General features: G+C 41.2%; 1 protein-coding gene across 7 annotated transcripts in view; it reads left to right on the top strand.

Moving 5' to 3' along the window:
* The window catches only part of PHACTR1 (phosphatase and actin regulator 1), a 333,399-nt gene that overhangs the window by 157,726 nt on the left and 155,513 nt on the right, over positions 1 to 20,160 (top strand). The gene's annotated exons all lie outside the window — the stretch shown is intronic.

Genomic DNA, 20,160 nt, shown 5'->3' with positions numbered 1-20,160 from the left:
CAAGATGATAGACAATGCAGCTGTTACCAAAACCAGTCTCCTTACATCTGCATGCAAAACTAGGCAAACCCGTAGCCAGGGGAAGGAGGGAGAGAACACAGGCAGCGATAGAAGAAAAGGCTCGTTCAGAAGAACAGCAGAGGCTGTACTTGGAAATGGAATTTAGATTTCAAGACAGTTTTATGCTTATTCTGTGCCTGTGATTATGCAGAACTACAGTAGGTATCAGGCTGTACAGAGCAGCTAGGGACACACCGAGATCTGGGACTGGAAAGAAAAGGTGCAGAAACAACCTTCTAGTGTAAGGGAAGGTGGTAGTACCTTCATAACAGAGACTGGTCATCTCTGCAGTATCTTTCAGCATGGATTTTAAGTATGGAATTAGTCTACAATTGACTATCAAGGATATTTACCTGGTTTGCTTCACATGAAGAAACTGACGTATGGGAAAGTGTCCTGTGGACTTCTGGTCAAGCTGTTCTAAAACATGGCCAGGAATAGAGAGGTTGGTTGCTGGCACAGGATGCCATGATTATAGACCTCTATAAGAGCCAGATAAATAAATAAGTGTTCATGGTATGGAGCAAAATGGGTGTTCTGCTCTGTGTACTTCTCCGCTGTCTTTCATCATGGACAAAAGCAAATGTTGAAACTCAGCCATACATATCCATACTAGACATCTAAGTGGGAAAATAGTAACATTTGGAGCCTACTTAGCCAATGTTCAAGAAAAACTTTGGAAAATAAATGGAAATACAAAGCAAATACCCCAGTGTTTTATCGACTAACTCATTCCAGTAAAGCAAAACAACAGCTTTTCTCTTTTAATTGTTTCTCTTTTTTTTCCTGGCAGGCTAACCTTATGTTAGCTTGGATAGTTGCACTGTCCTTCTGTGGTATCCTAGTCTCCAGTTTGAAGAGGCGGTTCTAGTATTTATTTCATGGAGTTGTCTGTAAACCTACATCAGAGAGGGGAGGATTTTGGTGGTGGGTCATGTTGTCTTTGAAGTATGTGTAAGCTAGCTTGTAAATAAATGGGGAAACACAAAATAAAATGTGGTATGTGATTATTAGTCCTCCCTGATAGTGGTATTGCTGTCTGTGCTGCATGTTTGGAGGTTTGTCTGTGTTAAAAATGTTTGCCACATCTTTTCCCCGAATTTATTTTTCATTGGAGATATTAACAGTAAAAAGACTTCAGGTAAAACTTTGATAAGTAGAAGGCATCCTTCATGTCTGTATTTGTCAGTGACACCACAAAACAGATGTGGCGGTGCTGTGACCTAACTCTGCTGCCCTTGCCAATGCGTTAGCAGAGCTATACTTTCTACGCTGGCCTTCCTCAGAAGCAGAACTGGGCCTGTGTAAACTCCTCTGTTTTACTGAGGCTGCAACCTGGTTCGTTCTGCTCCCAAAATATAGACCACGGCCATTTGAAATTGAGAGGCAGTTGATCTTGTCCGTTGTCTTCTTGGGATGTAGCTACGGGAGAACGTTTCTCCTCCCCTGACCTAGACCACTGAAGGGCATCACTCTGCAGGGAGGTCTCCTCAGGTAGACACGTTGGGATATACTCATCACTTGTGTAATGCCATTGTTTAGTGAATATACAGGGGGCATCTGTGTAGTCATATGTGTTCACAGTTATCAAAGAAGCTCACTAGATAGACCTATAGGTAGCTAGTGGTGTATCACTACAGTATCCTTCAAAGATATTGAAGAAGAAGAAGAAAAAAAACAGATAATTTCACTGTCTTCTTAAAAAATTCTTTCTCCATGCTCCCCACTCCCAGGAGACCAGAAGTTGAATGACCTGAAACTTATTTCAGCATGGTTTCCATGCATTACTTCTGCTGAGGGCAGTAAGAGTTACAAGTAGATAGCTAGGAAAGCACAGACTTGTTGTTTTTCATAAGGGGTAGTCGGTCTAATTTAAGGTTAGACTGTTAAAGCATGGTGATTCCTTCAGAGTTTATTTGATAAATGATCTACAAATGAGAACCGTTCCAAGGAAACTGGATGTGGTTTGTGACAAAGGAAGAAAATGGTTCAACACAATCTTTCGTATGTTGATTAGAAGAAAAATTCTAGCTCAACAGAGAAGCTAGGATGTGATAAATCAGATTGAGAGACAAACTAGAATTTACCCTTTTTGGTTTGATCTTACAGCATTAAACTGCAATAAGCTTGTGAGTAAAGTCCAGATTCCTGAAACTTGCTAATCCTGCCGCTATCAGATAGTGGCATGGAAGGTGTCTTCAGTCTATCAAGCTGGTGAAGGAGCAAATGTGCCTCTTAGAAAGCCTGTGGTTTAGTATTAACCTGAAAGGGAAAAAAAAAACTAACCAACCAAACAAAAAACCAATCCAGAATAAGCTGTGCAGGGTTGTTATTTATGACGTAGAGTGAGCAGGGGAATCACAGAATCCCCTTACAAGGTGAAGCGCAGAGCAAGCTGTGACTCTGACCGGTACTGCAGTGTTTCTGCCTCTGAGTAATTCTTGTTTCACCCAGCCTTGGTCTGATAGAGCTTTGTAAAATGTCTGTAAGAAATGGCAAAACATGCCTAGTTTACATGTTGCCTGTTTTCAGATCCCCATAGATTCACAATATTGACCAATTAAGAGAATGCTAGGAACATTTTTGAGTGCAGCCGTAATGAAAAAAACTCTGCAGAAAGAGAGAGCGTTTATTGAGAGACGAGTGTTGTTTAATACTTGTTTCCCCTCCCACATGACAGGTGCAAAGAACAAGAAAGATGAGTGGAAGCAAGTAATATCCTGGCTTGAAAATAATTTTTGTCACACTTCGAGTTGTTTCAGAACAGTGAAAAAGGAAAAAATTCCCATATGATGGCCCAGATTTTACTTGGTACCAGAACAAATTGGAGCATTACTCTCAATTTTTCATGCTGTTTTTTCTGAAACTAGTTTTTTAGGGATCTTCAATTTGAGTTAAACAACTTTTCCCAAAATTATTTTCCAGCTTAGCAAAATCCGGTTTTCAGTAAACCAACACTACTTAGCATCACAGAATACTTTAGATCAGAAGGAACTTCAGGATGTCTGGTCACTCAGTGTACTGGTTTAATATAAAAAGGTGCTCTGTTCTGTAGCAGTTCAGTGTAAAAGCAGGCAAAGACTTAACTCTTTGGAAAATTTAGATTGTTAGTAATTATAGTTGTAGAAGAGATTTGGGAGATTCCTTGTGAAGATGAGCTTTACGCAAAAGCTTTCGTTTTTTGGTGGATTTGGTTTCGTAGTGTCTTGTTTTGGAGTTGGTGTTTTCTTTTGTTGTTTTTTGATTTTGTTTTTTCTTTTAAACTTACACAGTGGGAAGCTCAGTTTTGCTGAGCACCGCAAAGCCAGGCATTCCTAGCAAAATGATGTATTTTCCAAAATACTCCACCTTTTGCAGATGTAATGGCAGGCTGGGCTGCAAGCTGTACTTTCTGTGGTGTGTTTTGCCCTCAGGCCCTCAAGTCTGACTGTTCCAATTGTGACTCCAACCCAGAATGTTTTGAAGCATGCAGCATTTGTTGTTTTCATTTCTGTAGTTTATATACGCTTAGAAATGTATTGGGAAAACACTTTAAAAAATCTGAAAAGCAAAACCCCTTCAATATCCAGCTGGAAAAAATGATGATCAGGAGAAGCCCTCAGAGTCTGTATGGATTTGATGTCAAGTCAGAGCCTTCCCAAGAATGAAAGGGATCTGCTTTTGAAGTCAGCGCAATTACACAGGCGCTGAATCTGTCTCCCTTTGTACCTTTTCCACCTTTTGCTTAATGTGGTGCAATGAACTAAAGCTTGAAACTTGTAGAGCACCATTCCCTCTAATAGAAATATCTGCAGATTAATCAGCCTGCGGTACTTAACATTAAATCTTGCTTATTATAATTGACTGTTATGTCACGCTCATGAGGTTTCTTTCAGTTTTAATGTCTGCATGATGCTGATCCGGACAGCCAAGAGTTTTGGTATTATTTTATGCTCAGCTATGCCTTACTGACTTTTTTTTTTTTTGGAGGGGGCACATAAGGAAGAGTAGATGGTTTCTCTGTTGAATATTTTATCTGCTTATGAAACAAGTGAATAGGAAAGAAAGGTGTGTGTTTAAGCATATGAGGCTTCTGAGGCATCTTAGTTTTAATTAACAAAAAGCAAACAGAACCTGAAAGTAGTGTTGAATCTTTGTTAAATATCCAAAATAAAAAATGACTGAGAATAAGGATGGGAAGTGGAGGGGGGAGGGATCATATTTTTGGGGAAGGAAGAAACTACAGAAGCCATGGCTTTTGTCCTTTCATTTCTGCTGTCATAAGCAGTTGTACAGATTAGAGTGAACAGATCCAAATGATGTAACTAGCCAAATGTACTTTCTCTATTTCCCAAAGGCCAAACTAATATGCTCACTGGAGACCTGACCCAGATGAGTGTTATATCTTCCAGGGAAAACTTCAGGTCTTGAAATGAACACTGAAGAAAGGTTAGTGGGATCATTGGCATTGAGATGCCAGTCCACTCTCTGCCACTATACCCAAGCTGTGACTACCCATACTTTAAATTTACCTGTTTTGCTCTAGTTTTTCATGGATATAACTGCTCAGCCTACAGTGAGAAAATGACCCAGGGAGATTTCATCTGTAGAGATAAGTTTGTGCTTAGGATGTATAGTGAGCATAGTTCTTCGAGGGCAGAGGTAGGTTTAGTGTCCAGGCGACTATTATTTCTTACTCTTATTTCTAGGACACATCTCAAGTGAGAGCAAATGATTTAGCCATATTGAACTCGACAGACTTACGCTATCTTATACTAGCAGTATATCAAGCTAATTCGTATGGTGTTCTGCGTATTTATCTCAGTGGGAAAGAAGCTTTGTCCCATTCACAATCCATGGAGATGCGGTAGCTCCAAGGCCTAAGCATATAGTCATGAGCAGCAGGAGTGACAAACCTCGGCTTAAGAAACCTCCTTTAGGCCTGAGGTGGTGGTTTTCCTCCTGCCAAAGCGATAAGCTGTCCAGAGATAAGTAAGTGGTGGCATCCTTATCAGTTATTTACAGATGCCTTAAATAGCAGAAGCAATGAGAGGTGTTCAGTCTGGTTGCTGTGGTGTTGAACAGTGATCTCTTGGTGTTTTCACTTAAAAAAAAACCACAAAAAAACAAGCAAACAAACACAAAAAAAACCTCACCACCAATCTAGAGCAAGCCTTAAGACGTCTGGCTTTGGAGAGCTGGCAAGCTAAGAAGGATTAGGAGAAACCATCTTACAAAAATCAAACCAGCAGTTATAGAGGCTGAGCACAGATATTTCTTGCGGGAACCAAGCTGGTTTGAAGGCACCATGGTTGAGCCTGCGCTGGCCTTCATCGTAGGCACTGAAACTACTTACCAAGTCCTCGGGTTGCCATAAAGGATGTACTGCAAACCAGGGGCAGCAAATTCACGCTCAGATGGGGCCACGGTTGTGCTGAATGCCAAACTCCTTCCTAGTTAGATCAGGATTGTGTCCATTCCTCGTGTAGGTTGGCCAGGAACTTGTTCCGTAGGAGACATGATTAACTGGCAATCAGCCCTGCACATGTTCATCTTTTTATTTGTGATGCATCATTTTTCAGGAGAACAGGGTTGAGGTTTTTTACAGCCATTAAAGTTGACCTGTTGTTTTCAAGTCTCCAAGACCTCTGAGTCATTTTGAGTGGTTTTGACCTGTTTTGTATCCCAGCTTTCTTGCTTACAAGCTGCTTTTCCCTGAAGAAGTGCTGTTATAATTGCTGCACTTGCAACCCTGCTTCTGTCGCTTATGTGACTCTGTCTCCAGGAGTCACGCTCTGCTGAAACAGAGCTGTTTCTCTGCTGTCTGGTTATAAAGTCCATGATGTAGTTTCAGAAATTGTATTTAAAGATGGGATTAAAATCAGTGGGGTTTAGGCTTACTTTTTTCCAAACAATTGCTGGTTTGTTTGTTCGCTAATGCAGCCAGCTGGACACATCTTAAAGGGGGCTGCCTTTTAGAAAATTCTCACCCCTTGCTTTTGAAAACTCTTTAGTGCACTTCAAGCTAAGCCCGCATGGTTGCTAGTTGTATTTGAAAATGTAGACCTTTGGATTGGCCTTTTCTCTTTGTTTTCTTTTTAAAATTATCTTTCTTTGAGACCTCAGGGGAAAGAGAAATTAATCATTATCTGGTAACATTCCATTAGGGAAACAAAATGCTTTTTGGAGTCTCTATGCAATTATTACAGGGAAACTCTGATTGTGTCAAAACCTCAGAGATTAAACATGATAAAAGATTGAAAAACAACATGCATTTCAAGAATGCAGCAAAATATTAAGTTTGTGCTGTGGACTGGTTTGCAATATACTTTTTTTCTCCCTAAAACAGACACAAGTTACCTAGAATGGGGTATTGCATCACTAGGCAAAAGGTACATGTCATTGTTTCTCAGGCCGCCTTTCTGCAGCGTGTGAATGTCCATGTTTGCATGAGAATGTAGGTTTGGTGACTTTGTGCTCACAGCATCTGTAGGGTGTCATCAGCAAAGCACTGGAGAAGTCAGCTCATTACTGCTAATGTTGGAAACTGCAACAGTAGGTCAGGGTGGTGGAATATTGAGTTCTGCACTGAATTTGGCACTGAAGGATGGCAAGGATGTAATGAGTGTGGCTGGTGTTCAGAGCTGTTTGAAGGGAGGGAACAGGTTGCTGCTGATTTGCTTTCATCTCATTCCCCCGAGCAGGTAGGTAGTATAGCTGACAGCCATCTCCAAAGGAGAGTGATAACACACCATCACCCAGCCTCATTTAGGGCTATGGAGAAAGAAATGCTGTATTTATAACTTCCCTAATACATGCCTGTTCTTTTTCATATGCCTGCCAGCTTCTCTTTTTCTGAGAGACTGAGAGAATCTGTTCTCTGAGCAATGTGCTTGCCATTTGGGATGCCAAAATACGCATCTGAATAGGGTGGCTGTTCCCTTGATGAGACCTTTGCTCCAAGCAGACTGGAAAAGGAGAGTCCAGAATGCATGTATGCTGTTGCACTTTTACCAAAGCAGCAGAGGTTTTCTGACAGCTGTAGGGTGACCCTTTTGCATGTGTCCCAGTGGTGCAGATCTCTGCCTCTTGTAATGAAATGCCTGGTTGCCAGAGGAAGAAGAGTCTGGGCACCAGTTGAAACTCCACAGGAATATTTTTGTTGGCTTTACTGGGCAGGATCTGGAAGTCTACAATCATTACTTGAAACTGAAATTGCGTTCTGGCAACATATAATTGAATGCAGACCTGAGTACTCTTGAGATGATAATGAACCACAAAAGCTCGAGGTACTAGATTATGATGCCAGCTCTTATGGTAGGCATCAATTTATCAATCGTCTTGATATAAATGAGCATCTCATACCATGCTAAAATTGTGCTTCTGCAGCAAATCAAAGCTAAGCAGTAGGATTCATGTATAGATACATAAATTGTAGCTATGCTTAGCAGTGCTACCCCCCATCTTTCCCTGTTTCATAGGGACAGTGAAGTCATTAATCTTTGCTAGTGAGTATCCACAATCTGGTGTTCGAAGTAGAAAAGAAGTTACTGACAGGAGTCCTGTCATATTTAAGCCACTTCAAAATGTGTTACCTAGAGAAGGAGAGTGGTGGAGGGCAGCTGCATTGCTCGATTGCATCTGCTGTACTACAGAGCATGTGTTTTGGCTGGTTAGGTGAGATTCTGCATGTGGGAAGAGACGCCTTTTGAGCCTGATCGGGGCTTCAGGTCTCTTTTTGTGAGGAAAACTTTCCCCTTTCTGGGTACATGAGTCTGCTCCAGAGGAGCTCAGCAGCCACTGGCGCTGCAGGGAGGGGTGATGCTGAGATGACGTGCAGGACTCATACGCTGCTTACCCTGGTCTTGTTTCTGCTTGTCTTTTAAATGAAAGTACTGCTTCATAGTTTCTAATGTCCCCCACCACCTAATACATTCCCTGTGAAATGTAATGGAAAGTTACTGCTGTAATTAACTCATTGATTGTTTAAAACAATTCCTAATTGTACCTGGCTGGAAAGCTGGGAGGATCTCACTGTCACTAATGTGACTGGATAATTATAGATATTTCTTTTCGTATTTTTTCTGTAAAACATGTTTTCTTTGCAGGAGCTTTAGCTTCTGGCCAGCTAACTTTCAGTTCCCATGAATGGCAGATGCAGGCTAGCAATCAGCCCTGGGGCAGCAAATGGGATGAAGATATTTCAGACCTCAATAACTCTGCTCCCTTAGGGACACTCTAGGCAAACAATGTATTCATTTTTTGGATGTAATGCATGGAGGCTACTACAAAGCTGTGAAAAACAAAGGTCTGTGCAACAGCAAAAAAAATCTATGTGCCACTGGAAACATCACCTTTGGGAGGCTCCTTCTAAGTGCTAGAACATGGTTCAGTTGTTCTTTTTTAGAAAAACAAAAGAAATAAAGAAAACAAATATCCTGGAAAGCCACCTCTGAGATGCTGTTTCTGCATCTTGGCATAAGTGCCCATGCACAGCCTGACACAGCCCACGCACATTCGGTACTTCTTTTCAATAGGCAGCGCAGTCTCCAGCCATTACCAGAAATCCTGGGGAAGCTGGCGAGTGTCATCTCTTCCGTCTTCTGCTTCTCCCAGCCAGTTAACAGTGTGTCTGCACGGCACAACGTGTTAGCGTGGTCCTCCTCCCAGATAACATGTCATGTTCCACGCATGCCCGTGCAGCAATGCATTGCTCTCTGCAGATATCTCTCTTCTAAAGCAAGTGCAGGTCATGGGCCTTGGGGTAGCAGCAAGTTGCAGCCACTTCTTGCGAGGATATGGGGACATTTTTTAAGTGAATGAGTCCACAGGGACTGGCTGGACCCACCGTAAAAAGCATGCTGCTCTCTTCTGATGTCTATCTTGCAGCTCTAGCTCAGACATCCCATCAATTCGTAAAAAAAAATCTCAGTTATGTATCCACAAAATAAGTGCCGGTTTGTCTGTCTGTAATGGGACAGAGACTCCTCCTGAGTCTTTACTATAGTGACTAGCCCTTGTGTCTTTTCTGAGGCTTCCAGGACATATTGTGGTATAGTTATAAATAGTGATATGTTCTTGGGGGGCTCTGTGTTTGTTTATGCAGTTTAGCCACACTTTAGGTATTGGTGTATTTTGAGAGATTTTGCCAGGTCAGTGATGCCCTGATAATCACCACTGTGATGTGCTCATGCTACTGAAGGACCAAATTCAGCTATCCTTGCTAGACCCGAGTAGTATATTTTCCTCACTCTTCATCCATACAGTAATGTCTAAAGCAAGACGTATAGGCAGCCTTCTTTATGTGATGTAAACTTCAAGGAAATCAAATGTTCTCTTTGAACTGAATTTCCTATAGTGTGGCAAGAGAGGTTGTGAGTGTTTTTTTAAATTTGAACATTACATCTGTAGTCATGGGATCAATTGTCTCGTGCTGAGCATTGCAGAAGACAGTATATAGCAATATTTGCATGTATTTGCATCTAGCTTAACATGGCAGGAGAGTTTAATTCCGTATTAATCTGGGTATTAACTTTATAGCAGTTATTTCATAGATTTATGGGGGAAGACAAAGCTGCTGAAGAGTTGACACAGATTCAGTAGGATGTTCTTCCCATAAGACAAGGCCAAAGTAAAATTTAATTGTAGACAGTATGTACAGACAAAATCTGTTGAATGCTTATTTAAATAATTCTTTGGGTTGGAAATACTATTGGGTTGGAAATACTATTCTCATTCCTGTTTCAATTCTGATATCAATGACTCCCTTTAAAAAGCCTAAGAAGCAATGAAAAATAATTTTCTTAGCCTAGATCTGAATGTAGCCTTAAATACTGTGTTTATTTCAATCCACCTCTGAAAATAAAAAAGGGGAGGAAGGTATGAATAAATTCTAAAACTTTCTGACCATATACCAACATTTAAATTCTGTATTTGGATCAAAAATCAGTGTTAGTGACCAGAAATTAAGATTTTAATGTTCTGCTCTTGGAAACTGCCTTGAGTAGAATGAGGAAAAAAAACATAATCATTTTAATCGTTGATGGGGGAAGTAGTGCAGAAGATGGTTTTGCAAAATTGCATTGATCAGGACTGTAATTAAATGGCATCTTAAAGAAATAAAGATAAGCTCAGCATAGATTTAGTTTTTAAAGAGAGCTGGATTTATATTGCTCCAGATGTTTTGCTTAGAATAAGCTTCATTGACCTGGAATATGAAAGTGTGCCAGCGTACTCACTGGAGCATTGTTAATACTGCTGGCTGGGTTTGTTTCAGGATCCTTAGTTTGAATTTCAATGTATTCATTTTGTGAGCACAGTGATCTACAGAGAATGTTTAATCTGCAGATTAAAATTATAAAGGTATAACAAGCATCCAAACACAAAGCTTTGCATTGTGACTTTTCCATATTCTGTTTTGGTTTTAACTAAGTAATTCCAAGTATGTAGATCCATTGTTTCCTGAAAACCTAATTTTGCAAGGCTTGCATCGTCAAAAATGTTTATTAGGACAACTGTGTTTGAAGAACGTTTTCACATTGTTAAAAGGCCTGTATCTTATCTGACCTGTCATCCAGGCACCTTTTGTAGCAAAAGATATCAGAAGGCAATGCCTGAAACAATGGAAAAGTTGCCAAAAAACCCTCTGAAATCATAATTAAAACGACAGTTAAACAATATTTTGTTTGTGTTCACCCTACATACTTTTTTTTTTTTTTTTGCCACCTGTCCTCCCAGCCAGTAGACAATTGAAAGTTATTTATTTATAGAATGTTTGCTAACAGTTTTAGACCCTCAGGTCTAAAAGATAATATGTATTACAGTGTCTCTTATCTCAAATAGTGCTATGCTTCTTGTCAACAGAGGCAAATGAGTCAGGCTTGCAGCACGTCCTGTGTCTACTGACGCTTGGAAGAACCATCCTAAACTTTATCAGTGTCTATTATGCACAGGCAAAGTGCATTTTCTGAGTTGCTTCTGTGAAACGGTTGAGCCCTGTGTTCTGTAATCTGAATGGCCACACACAATTTCAAAACCTGTGAACAGAAACAAAGGTCATGGACATTGTCCTTCACACCTCAGGATCCTCAGAACCATGAGTCCTCCTTGCTATTTTCCCAAAAGCTAGCGTTCTCTCGGTAATTGTTCGTCCCTGGATGATACATCATCACATCAAACCTAGCATCACCAGCTCTGAAACCAGACAGCTGTAAGCCTTTGGATATCCTGGGGATATGCATTAGAAATCTTGGTGTTTGTCGAAGGGTCTCAGTGTCATCATTACTATGCAGCAAAAATGCTTTGTTGCATGCTCAGTCAAATGTGTCAGGGGATAGAATGTAAAGATAATAGATTTATTAAATCCATGGGCTTTTAACAACAGAACAAAACATCAGAGAAGTAAGGTAACAGAACACAGGAATATATGTGCGAGTAAAGAAGTTCCTTGGCTGCTCCAGCATCTCAGCTAGCTCTTGAATTTTTTCTCCTGAATCAGACTGCAGTCCTTCCCCTCTCCTTTGTTATGCAAAATGCTCACTTCTCTCTGTTCTCCTCAGCGGTTGGGGAGAAGACACAGAAAGAATTGAAGGGAAAGAGATCACCTCCTTCTGTGCTATCCAAAGCTACACTCCCTTTGTCCCTCCTTACAAAGCTGTGCTGCTTTCTTTATAGCCATGGGGATATTTCCTTCCACCTCCTCTCTCAGATGCTTTGAATTAGCCCATTCCTGCCTTGGAGACATTCACAAGTCCTGAAGACCTGCCCCTAAATTCTGTGCTTCAAACTTCTTATAATTGTAACTATTTTAACTTTGGGAGAATTGTCAAAATACAAAATCAGATTGTACGGACTGTGCAGCCTAGAATGGAGAACTGAAGACTGGCCAACTTCTTCCCAACTCCCCTTCACACCATGGGGTTTGTGTTAGTCATTCTAGGGACCCAAGGAAAGCTATGTTTAAAAAGTTTGCAAAGTCCAGTTATTCAACATGATTATGCTGCTGCAAATCCCTAACGAGGTCCCATTGCACAGATGCCAAGTACAGTGTACAGCAGAGTAATGTTCCTTGGTAGTATGCTAGATGTGTGACAATGGACTGCATCAGTATAACCCCACTGATGGATCAGGGCACTGTCTTTTATCCTTGCTTTATATTTTCTTTTCCATGCTCAACTTATTTTCCTAGCTTCCTTCTCCAGCTTTCTTACCTCTTTTTGGCCCCTTAACTAAGTCTCTGTTCTCCATTACCTCTAACCTCTTCTCTTCTCCTGTACTTCATTTACTATTCCCAAAATGTAAAAGAATGGAGGAGTCACAATTCTGAGTCACTCAAGATTTCTGGTAAGGAGCTGAACTTCAAGTTGTGACTTGAAATCCCAGTGCTTCTCTGGCAGTAACCCTGTAGAAGAGGCAGTTGTCCATTGTGCGGAGATAATATTGTTCATAGCTTCGAGCCAGAAGCTGACACCATTCCTTGGTACTAACTAAAACGTCTTCTCTTTCTCACTGGGGGGATTTGTTAGAGCAGAAGCAGACTCCTCAAAGATGCTGATGAACATGGTGGCTAGTAAAGGGCACCTTCTGTTCTTTGCTTCTTTATATAGGTTGCAGTTGTGCCCAATATGCACTGTGCAATTTCTAAATGCCCAAGCAGGAAGAACTGGCTTGTGATTGAAATAAATAGATTCAAATAAAGCTCTGGCACATGCTTTCTGTAAGATACTGGACAAGCTATACCATCTTTCTCTTTGTCATATTTAAATGATACTTTTACAGTTGTATCTAGTTGAATCTTAACCTTTTCAAGGCTGAGCTGTTTGAACAGTACCTTGTATAAAGTACCTCCTCATGCAAGTCGAGCTGCTTATTATGGATAATTACTCATGAGTAAACCTTTGTCCCAGAGAGCTTACAAGGACCAAGCTCGTTCCACACAACCTGATGAAATAAATCAGATGGCATTCACGTTCAGTTGTTACTGACTTGACCTGGATTCAGCCTGTCTGATATAAAGATGAAAATCTTTCCATATCATTATAAAACCCCTTCAACCATTCATCATCTCTAATTGCTAACTTCGTTATCCCCTAGCTAAGCAGCAAGCCAACTATTCATAATAGCTTTATAATAAGCTGCTTCGTTCTCTACAACCCATGTTCTTTGTTTTGTCACCTTCTTTGCTTTTAAGTCCAAATTCATTCAGAAGGACAAGAGAAAGAGCAAAACAAACACTTGTTCCCCATTACTGATCCCTGTGCTTCCACTTGGAGACCAGACTGGCCTGACAAAATCCCTGTCCCTCTCCTGCATGCAACTGCAGTTATAGTGCCCCAGACTGTCTGGGGCTAGAAGCCTTTCCATTTGCCCCTCTATGTGTTTCTGTGCAGACAATAAGAGAGTGGTGCCTCCAGCAGCCAGAGCAGCCCTTTGTCGCATGGTACTTATTGTGTTTCCCAGGATATTTGTCCTTCTGCAACCAGAGTGTGGAGTTGACTTTCCTTCAGATGGAGGTGGTTAGGCAGCGATGGAGGAGACTCTGTCAGGAAAGGTTACACAGCATAGTTGCAAGATGTGCATGGTTTGGGGTTTCTCAAAGCGGCAGCACTGTGATATGAAAAGTTTATTTGCAGCTTATAGTGCATGAGATTTCTCAAGAAGAGAAGCTGCTGGTCCCGTGAGGAAGAAAGTCAGATGGCTTTCCTGGAGAAAACTGAAATGCTGTGTACTCCCATGAGCACAACTCACCAGCTTCTTACTGAAGGGCTGTGGCATGATCGCATCCCACTCATATCTCATCTGAAAAGCTGAAAGCTGTTATTCTGACAAGCAAGCTTGGTCACTTTGCAGTTGCAGATTGCAGAAATACCCTCACGAACCCCTGGGGTCTAGTCTTTGGCCCTGGACTGACTTTGGTTGTTTGCACAAAGGTGTACAAGTCAGAGGAAGGTATTATGATTTAATGTTTTAGAATCATAGAATAATTTAGGTTGGATGGGACCTCCAGAGTTCAAAGCAGGTCTAGTTAGATCAGATTGCTTGGGAACCTATCCAGTCCAACCTCGAAAACCAACAGAGATAGAGATTTTATAATCTGCCTGTGCAAATTGGTCTTGTGCTTGTTTATAAGTAATTAGTAGTCTCCCTTTTAAACCTTAAGCTGTTGTGGGGAGGGGAAAATATATTTTTATGTAGAAGCAGCTGCTTCAGTGCAAGCATCACAAGAGAATGGAAACTACATTCTCCCCTGAATCTACTCTCGATGGGGTCATTCAACACCGCTTATGAACAAAAAAGTTCTTAGTTGCTCATTTAAGGAACATAGATGTGTTTGGCCTCTTAGTTTACATTTGTTGATAGATTTCCAGTCATAACTTATAAAGTGTTTGGAAGCTTCCATCTGCTATTGGCCTCATGATGTACTTACAGCCTTACAAAGTCTTGGAGCGCCAAAATCTTGAAGCTGGGATGCTTTAAGCTCAGAGGATTACTGCACTAGAGAAAACCTGAAGAAGATCATTAAGACAAAAAAGTCTGTTGAAATGTCAGAGTGCATTGTATACTGCAGTCCTGAGCTCTGCTGGGCCCCCTTGGAATATCTGTAATATAAAGTAATAAAAGAGATCTGCAGTGGGTTTTACCACTATTTTCCTGCATTTCCTCCACTGTGAATGAAATGCATATTGTACTGCAGACTTTCCACTTCAGCATTCCGTTACACGTTCTTCTCTGGTTTGAACCTCTGATAAAAGCAAAATACTGCTTTTTGTGCCACCTTTATCCCCTGGAGACTTAGGTTTTGGCAGATAAGCATTATGGATCATGCAAATGGAGCAGTTAGATCCATAAAACCTTGAAAAATAACAAATGTTAGCAGTGAGTTCTTATTTCTTGTTAATAATTTACACACATGATGGCTAAGATTTCAAAGAGTTCTATAGGTTTGTAGTTATATGTTATGACAATGCATTATTGAGAAAGATGAGTTAAATTTTAGCTGTTAATTCTTCTTCCTTTTGTAAAAGGTCTAGTCTGGATCTTGAGTCTTTATAATTATCCAATGGGCAGATGTTAAAGAGCTTGGCAAATTTCCCATTAAAATATGTTCCAGGATTTCAGCAAAAACTGATTATGCGGCTATTTCTTCAGATCCTTTAGCACACTGCAGCTTCTTTTGTTGACTGCTACTCAAGGTTTTAAAGGGGCAAGCAGTGCTTAATATGGCCTTCTGGCAGCAAGATCTGCTGGTGGCATGTGTATTGTCTGTAGGTGTTGTAGGGACTAGCCTGGTTATGTGAAACTCCGGGGATGGTAGGGCAATGGTGACGTAGGACTGATGCAAAGCCAAACTTTTCCTTCTGCGCTTTGTGCTTCACACCAGACCCCAGTGAAAGTACAAGTGGCGACTAAGAGATAGGAGTCTCTGATGATGGAAAGTGACTGGCCTGTAGTAAAGATTAATAGAGGCTAAAAGGAGGACAGGAAGAATCCTTTTTTTGCAGCTTTTCTTTGGACAAAGATTTCTGTGCTGTTCTGAGGAGCCTGTGCTTATGCTGAAGGAAGAAAAGACTGAAAAAGATGCTCATTATATTGTCAGAAGCTTCTTGCTTCATTTCAGTACTGCAAGTTGCAAGCTAACTGGGAGATATGTATAGAAACTGCATACTATTCCTAGGGATTTGTGTTTGGTTGTTTTTTGTTTTTTTTTTAATTTGAAAAAAAAAGTGAGTGCTTATTGAAGTGAGGAGATTGACAGCATGTGTTACTGTCAGGCCCAGTGGAGGCAGATGCTTATGAAAACTTCCCCCTACAGTTTTGCCAGTGTATGTACCTTAGTCGTCCTTTGCAGCTGCCCTGGTACTCCTGGTTCCTGCATTGTTCACGTGTCATTATAAAGTGCTTTTCAGTGGTGCAGAAGCCTCTGAAGTTTGGGAGTGTCTGTCAATTCAAAAGCAGCCCAAAAGTTGGAATGTCTTCCTTCTCCTTCCCTTTATCTGCTTTCTCTTCCGACTGAACGTTATTTCCATTCACCTCATGTTCCCTTCTGAATCCCTGCCTGCGTACTCGCTTGTACCATTATTAGACCTCATTATTAGCTTTCTCCTTCAGCTCAGCCTCTCATCCTCCGTCTGAGCTTGGTCAGGGTTTAACTTCACTGGACTTGCTGTCTGGCCTTCCCCACATGTCCGTTCCAAAGCTTTTGTATTTTACTACTTTCTCAGATTGCCTCGAACACAATGGTGCTGGAAACCACAGGAAACGTAGCGAGTCATTAAACTGAAATGAAAACTCATTAGTTTTGTGTGGCAGATCCCATAGCCCACAAGAGACATGGCAAGTCCCAGGCTGTTGGCCTGGAAAGTTTGGATAAGAGTGAAAAAAGGATGTTACTGTAAATGAGCTCTTTGGGGCTAAGTCTGCAAAACTTACTCTTTCTCATTGGTCTTTTTCGTGTGTGTGTGTGAATGTGTTGCCTAAACGAGTGTGCTTCATGCACAGTCATATCCCTGACCTTCAAATAAACTGTTCTGAACTACAAGCAATAGACTTAATATGAGTCATTTCTAAAGGCAAAAAATCCAGTCATCCCTATTATATGCTGATTGTAACTTTGTCCACTGTAAGATGGTGATCTCAGTAGCTAGTAGAGAGTTTCTGAGATAGTAACTATCCATTTAATTACTTTGAAATAAATCTTTTGGTCTGTCTAGCAATTTCAAGCCATGCTCTTATTTTGGATGTATTACTTCACTGAAGATTCCTGCAGTCTGATCCTTCTCCATAATTTTGGCGTGAGAAGCAACAGTAAAAGTAAGGATTATCAGCAGGAAATGTTAGTCTGCCTATATTCTTAGGGAAGCCATGCTACTTGATATCGTCAGGAATTAATTTGATTAGTCATGTAGAGAGAAGTGCGGGGGCAATTTGTGCTGAGAGCAATGCTTGTGCAAGCTGATTGACTTCATTGCAATTGCCTGTGATGGAAAGTTCAGTTTGACCTATTTTCTTATAATTTTCCTTAAAGCCAGATGACTCAGACCTTTCTGGAGCCAGGGCAGACAGAGCGCCTGTGACAGGGAATGGAAAGTTGTAGACCTCTGGGATTTCATGACATTCATCTCTATCCCACACACTGTAAAAGGGATAGAGTTTCAGGATATCCCAAGTGGCAGATCTTCAAAGACTGAGTTTTTCTCAGGTGTCTTGAGTTGATCATCCAAGATTTTCAGGCACTAGAAGTTACAAGGAGATTTTTTTCTCAGCAGTGTTTCTTTTATTCCCATCGTGAGACATGTGCAATTCTTGAGAAAATAGCAAGAAAACCTGAAAGATGGTGACCGTGACCTGCTTTACTAGCTTTCTTTGCATGCAAGAGTCTCCAGAAAAGGCTGTTCCAAGTCATTGGTTTGTCACACAGAGTTTCAAGTTTCTCCATTGCATGTTGCAAATTTGGGGCATCTGCTATGTTTTCCATGTTATTTTAAGTGAAACATTTGATTTTGTTCAAATTAACGTTCTTGTTATGAAACAGTTGTAATGCACATCTCTGGAATCCTCCTGTTGCCTTCTTTGCTTTTTAGACATTTAGTTTTACTCGGAGCCAACAAAAACATAAGTGCCTACCTTCTGTATCCTTAGGAGGAGGTATAAAACTAAACCATGATGTGGGAGCAGTTCTTCCAAGTTTGCCACCCAGAGGTGGCCAGTAGTTGCCTTTATTTACTCCAAGGGCTTGGGCTGCTCCTCTGGACCTTTTCCCACCCTTTTATAAGCCTAGAAGCATTCTGACAAAATAAGTCACATTGTTTTTTCCCCCACAGGCTTACTGGGCACACACCCATGCTCTCCCTTCTCCCCTCACTGAGCTTTTTTTAGTGCACTGTGGGGGAACATAACCTTGTGAAGAATTATAGATGTAGCCAGATACCTGACAGTGGGTTTGGTTTTGTGTTGGATATTTTTTTTAAATATATTTCTCTGCATCTCTATGTAAGACAGCTCTGGGTTTGGTGGGAGGAAAGCGGAAGGTGCAGAGCTGTTTATTTATAAGCAGAAGGAAAAAGGTACTGGGGGGCAGGGAGAGTGCGTGTGTGAAAATCCAGTATCAGATTTATTCATTCAGCATCAAGCAGGGAGTAACCACCGTGGAAGCTGCTGCATGTTGTGAGTCTTCAAGTCACCAGTGCTGTTGTGTTTTCGTGTATGTTAAGATGTGCAGCCATGTGAGTTGCTAAAATGTCCAGGCAGAACTTAATTCGAATTCCTTCTTGGTTTCAGTCTTGTAATTGCACTGAGGTTTTTGGAACTACTTTTTGTTAACTTCAAGATTGCAGCTGTGTCTAAATGGAGAGTGCAAGAGAGTTACTGAATCCCAGTTCATGCCCCTGCTCTAGCCTGTGTCTATTATCAGCGTAAAAATGGTGTAGGCTTCCATTCCTCTGAAAAGCCAGTTATGCAGGGTCTTCAAGTGCTCCAAACCAATCACTAAAGCCCCAGGGCCTCGCGCATCTCAACTAGATACAGAAATTCAGAGTGGATTTTTTAAGATGGGAGCTAGTGACCTTGTTAGGACTATAATGCTTAGTGACTCTGGTGCTAGGACTTGCAGTGACTTTGCTAGAGCTAGAACTTCACCTATAATTTCAACATAAAGCTTGTCTCTTCCTTTGAGCATCATCTAATGCTAACGTTTGCTTGCTCAGCAGTTTTACAAATCCAGGCTCCACATTGGTTCATTGCTGGTGTTTACCCTTAGCTTCATCAGGCCTGAGTGCATTAATTACACATGTATGTTTGGGCATTCAAATTGCAGCTCAGCAACTTTCTGTCTGTCCATCTTCCTTTTTATCCTTAGAAGTCCTTTACCGTCAGCAGTTCTTCACACTTGCAGCAAACAGGTGTTTCTAAGCTTATGTGTTTTTTGTGTGTAACCTTTTCTGTTCATTTTTGTCACACCATATGGTATCACATCGAAATATAGCAGGGCTTCTCCTAAATGAGGAGAGAACTCCATCATGGTAAAGCATGTGCATAGGATGTGGAAAGCCCTGCAAGTAGAACAAGAGTGAGCTGTGTGACGCTTCTGCAGCATTGCTGAACATAAGAAGACAAAGAAAGGGCATTGTATTTCATTTCTTCTCCCTTAAGTTTGTTTTTGTTTGTGCAGAACTCATCACCTGGCTCTCTAGGGCTTGTGACTGTGAGGAGTAGCTGGAATTGTTGCTTAAGAATGTGTTTATAGCTGCAGAACTAAAAAGGTCATCTTCTATTTTGGCCTGCAGGAGTCTCAGGCTGATTCTTCCTCCTCCTTGCCCTCCTAGTTTTGCTGATGTGCCATGCAGTACGCAGAAATATGCGGAAATACTGTCAGCCCAGCACCCTGGAGCCCCCACCATGGACCCGTGTCCTGCTGCACTAATTGCCTGGCAAACAGAAAATACCTGGCTAGCCAGGTTTGAGCTGTCTCGCAAGTAGAAGGATTCTCCACCTGGCAACAAACTCCTTTGGCAAATGTCAGCTGTCCTGAGGTGGCTTTTGGGGCACTTCTTGGCAGTGAATAGAAGATACTGCTGAAAGGGGTACTGTCTTAGTGGCCGATTCCTCTGTTGTAGCCAGTGGATCCAATTGTACATATTTTCCTCTTCAATTTGATCAGTTTGTTTGAGAATGTGTAATACAACATCAATGTATGGATTAATCACTGGAGCAGCTGGTACTTTGTTAATTTAACTTTATCTCTTTTTTTATTCTCACTAGGACTCATAGTACAGTGGGCAGAGGAAATAGGAAGGAAAGGAAAATATTTAGAAAAAAATGCCAAGTAGAGGGGCATCTCTGTAAAATATTGCTGCCTAAATAGACTGCAAAACAAATGAATCATGGTGTTCTGGTTAGAAAGACTAAACTGCTCAGAAGAAGTGATGCTGCCTTATTAGACTTATTTGTCTAGCATTTTCAACTGGACAGTGCCATTCTGTTAGCCACAGCTTCTTCAGGAAAATGCTACAGCTCTCCAGGACAAGCTTTGTATTGAAGAAATGTGGCTGAGAGGCTTCCATGTGTTTTCTGATGCCCACCTATTTGTGCTGAAAACAGAAGGGAGACTGTCCTGCCTGCACAGAA

This window comes from Columba livia, chromosome 2 (assembly GCF_036013475.1).
Source record: "Columba livia isolate bColLiv1 breed racing homer chromosome 2, bColLiv1.pat.W.v2, whole genome shotgun sequence".
In the NCBI taxonomy this organism is placed as follows: Eukaryota; Metazoa; Chordata; class Aves; order Columbiformes; family Columbidae; genus Columba; species Columba livia.
Note: the sequence above shows the minus strand (reverse complement) of the source record. Positions and strands in the feature narration are given on the sequence as shown.